The following is a 4068-nucleotide window of genomic DNA, read 5'->3' as shown; positions in this document are numbered from 1 at the left end:
GAAATATATAACAAATATCCATAGCATTCCTGGGACTACATCTCCCAGCATGCTCTGAGGTTCCTCAGACTTCCGTGATGCTGGCCAATCTGAAGCCTTAGCAACCTCAGGCCATTGGTCAGTTTGAGGTGAGCCGGCGGTCAATAGCGACCCTTCCTAAGGCTTGCTGTTCCAATTGGGGTGAGGCGCAGGGCAGGGCACCTTGTTGATGTCTAGTTCCGATAAGGGAGGAGTAGAAGCAAAGGGGTGGGAAGAAGCAGGAGCAGAGAGCCTGTGAGGAGTGAGGATGATGAAGATGAGGAGGAGGACTCCTTTGTGCTGCTTGCTGGTGGCATATGAGTGCATGCTCATGGACACCCCGGGGTAGGGGCCCCTCCTGGCTGGGTGGCTGTGGCCCCTCTGCACTAGCTGAGACACAGCGCTGGCAGGGTGCCCCCTCCCCAGCCCATTCCGCTCCGTATGAATGTGGTGAGTGGAGGTTTCTCAGTCGCTCTGTCCCCGAGGGAAGAAGGGAGGATGGGAGGGGAGGCGTGTTTGTGTGCATGTGCACGGTCTGGCCCACCACAAGTTCTGAGGGACAGTGAACTGGCCCCCCTCCCAGAAAAAGTTTGCTGACCCATGCCTTATAATAATAAATACATACAACTTTCCAAAGAGCCAAATGAAAAAGCAACATTCTCTGTGGATGTGGAATGTGCTCTCCAAGATTTAGTTTTATGCTTGGCTATTCATTAAAAAAAAAAAAAAAAAGATCTGCTTTCCATGCTAGACATTACCTGGAATTGCGACTTTTGAGGTCTCAGATAGTTACCAAGCACCATCTCTCCCTGTTTGGTTCTGGGTGCCAACATGGCATGCAAAGCATGTGCCACAGCATAGACGGCATTGTAGATGCTGTAGCTTTGGCTGGTCATTTGCATTTCAAAAAAAGCCCCAGGAAGCCTCTCCAGCTTCTCCTCACCAGTGCAGGATTCCCCCTCCATCTCCACATCTAGAAACTGGCAACGAAATGCCTGTTGCCAGAAGAAGCTGATAAAGCCATCGGCCTCAGAGTGGGGATTTAGGTTCAGGAGGAAATGGTGGAACCCCTTCACCTCACTGGAATGAATGGCAAAGGATAAGGCACCATGGAAGTTTAGTACATCCAGATCTTTGTGGTATACTTCCAATGACAAATCCCAGTCGGCGGTCATAACCCACACTTTGTTAATGGGACTCGCACTCAACGTTATGCCTATTAGTAGCAGCCATTGCAAACTTGTCTTGGTGTTTTTGTCTGCATTGACAACAAATACATTGACTTTTGTTTTGCCAAGGGACTCGGTCATTCTCCGATATTCCGCCATCATCCCCAAATCACTAAGATCCTTGTGGATTACAAATCTCTCAGTGGCAGCTATACAGATGCCATTCTGGGAAAGCTGCCTTGTCAGCTTTTTCACAAACGTTTCTCCTTTATCGTCAGCTGTGACAAATATCCCAACCCACTTCCACTGGAAATAGAGAAGAAGCTGAACAATGCCAGTGTATTGATGTGCTTCACTGGGGGCCATTTGGTACAACAAAGAAATATGGTCTTTTTCACTCACCGATGGAGTGAATGAAGAATAGGTGATCTAGTGAAGAACAGAGGGGTTTTTAATCACCAGATAGGATATTTATGTGACTTTAAGTAATCAAACACATTTTTAATACATCATGCTTCAGCAGAGGGAGAGATTGGGACCAGAAACATTCCATTAACACAGATGAGAGGTCAGTTTTATTTAGGTAATCCTCATCTACTTTAGGTTTTCCATTTAAGTTGGCAATCTCAATAACTTTCTGAGTTTAAGGACTAGTTTTTGAATTTGCTTTTCCTCATCCTTGCTCCTCATTTTCCTACTTTTGCTATGTCTCATAGGCAGTAGTGGCTGTTGGAGTGGATCCTTTGTATTCTGAGCTTAATATATATTTCTTAATAAATTTATTTACTAATAAACATTAATCTTTTATACTACTTTCAAATTTCCTTTTATACCAATACCCATCCAACATTAACATCCCTCCCCATAAACCTTCCCTGTCTCCAAACCACTTTGTCTGTGATGCAACCTAAGGGTGTTGCCATGGCAAGTGAGGGGGAACTGGTCTGGTTTTGCCACTGAGGATCCTCTGGTGGATCCCAACCTGCTGTCATAAAGATTAAAATTTTGGTTCCTTCATACCATACACCTTCAGTGGCCGGCTAAGGGAGTGGATCTTAATTTCTTCTAGTCATGGCATACTGAAAGTTGCAGGGTAGTTTTGTTTTTATAAATAAAACAATAAATAAGCAAGAAGTATTTGTTTTAGCCTGCCAAAAAACATTCTCATTTCCTTCTCCCCCTCCCAATGCCCTGGGAATACACACCAAGGCTAAATCATATGCAACAGTTGTGGAGTCTTCATTCCAGCCACACTCTTCCTACCTGTAGAATCTTATAAAGCTCCAAGATGGAGGCCATGTGGCTTGAAGTTTCAGAGTCAAGGCCCCCAATGGCAGCTACCAGGTTCTTCTCAATGCCACACTTGTAGTTGGGGATGGTTTTCCTGTGATGAGAGATGAGGTTCAAAGTATTCTGATAAGTCATCTTTGCTTCACAGTAGCTGTCATAGATCTGGAATCCCAAAGTGATGTTGGATAAAATGTTGGGGTTCTCGTTGACCTCATTCACAGCAAAGACTAAGGAAAGAACATGCTGGTAGTTCTTTGGCAATGCGCTGAAAAAATACAGAGATTATGCATGTGCTGGGTTTTCCTGCTTCTGTCTTGCTTCTGCTGGAAAGACCTCAGGGATATAGCTATTAAGCACAGTGGCTAGGTTCTCTCTCCACCATTGGAGGCACTATGCCTTTGAATCCCAGTTTCTGGGAATAGGAACTGAAAAGACTGCTGTGATGTTCAGGACTTGTTTGTGGGTTTCTCATGGCCACCCGTTGACTGCTGTGAGTGTAGGGTTATATAGGCCTTTGGCCAGACCCAGCAGGGTCTTTCTTACATTTGCTAATTCTTATGACCTCTTTGTGGAGAACAGAATGAAATGTATGACACTACTGCTGAAGGCCAGAGTAGGAGGAAAGTGCAGAAGAGAAAAATATAGCTGCATATCAAATGTGAATTTCAAAGGATGTCAATGTTTTGGTTTCCAAAACCTTTCAGGAAATCTGAATTAGTTAGATGTGCCTTTCAATGTAAATTGAGCTAATGTTCTCCCCTATTCCTACTTATGGACAGTCCAGGCGATGGTCCCATGTCATTGACTCTAGCTCAGTCTACTGATGGTCTGCCTGTCCTACAAATCCTGAGGAGCCTGCTTTTTTATCATACTATCACGTTTATTATCTAATTTTTATTATTTACGTATATAACCAGGAGTCCCCCCCCCCAAAAAAGAATAAAAATAATGTCGGCCAGACCCAGCAGGGTCTTTCTTACATTTGCTAATTCTTATGACCTCTTTGTGGAGAACAGAATGAAATGTATGACACAACTGCTGAAGGGCAGAGTATGAAAAAAGTTCAGAAGGGGAAAATATGGCTGCAGATGAAATATGAATTTCAAAGGATGTCAGTGTTTTGGTTTAAAAAACATTTCAGGAAATCTGAATTAGGTAGGTGTGCCTTTTAATGTAAATTGAGCTAATGTTCTCGTCTATTCCTACTTACGGACAGTCCAGGCGATGGTCCCATGTCATTGACTCAAGCTCAATCTTCTGATGGTCTGCCTGTCCTCTCTACTACAAATCCTACTAGCCACCTGCCAACACTGAGGAGCCTGCTTTTTGATCATACTATCACGTTTATTATCTAATTTTTATTATTTACGTACATAACCAGGAGTCCCCCCCCCCAAAAAAAGAATAAAAATAATGTCCTTACAGATATTCATCATCAGCTGCTTCCTTTGGCTTCTCCTCGAACTCTATTGAAGTGAAGATAGGTTCAAAGAATTGTGAAGTGATTCCACCAATAAGAAAGTGCCCTGGCTGATAATACTGGTGTGGGGCGTGGAGGGGGTCAATCACACAATGCAAAGCAGAACGTATT

The sequence above is a fragment of the Podarcis gaigeae genome (genome assembly GCF_964106915.1).
Source record: "Podarcis gaigeae genome assembly, chromosome: 13".
NCBI classification, from domain to species: domain Eukaryota; kingdom Metazoa; phylum Chordata; class Lepidosauria; order Squamata; family Lacertidae; genus Podarcis; species Podarcis gaigeae.
The sequence above is the reverse complement of the archived record's forward strand: the minus strand, read 5'-3'. Positions refer to the sequence as shown.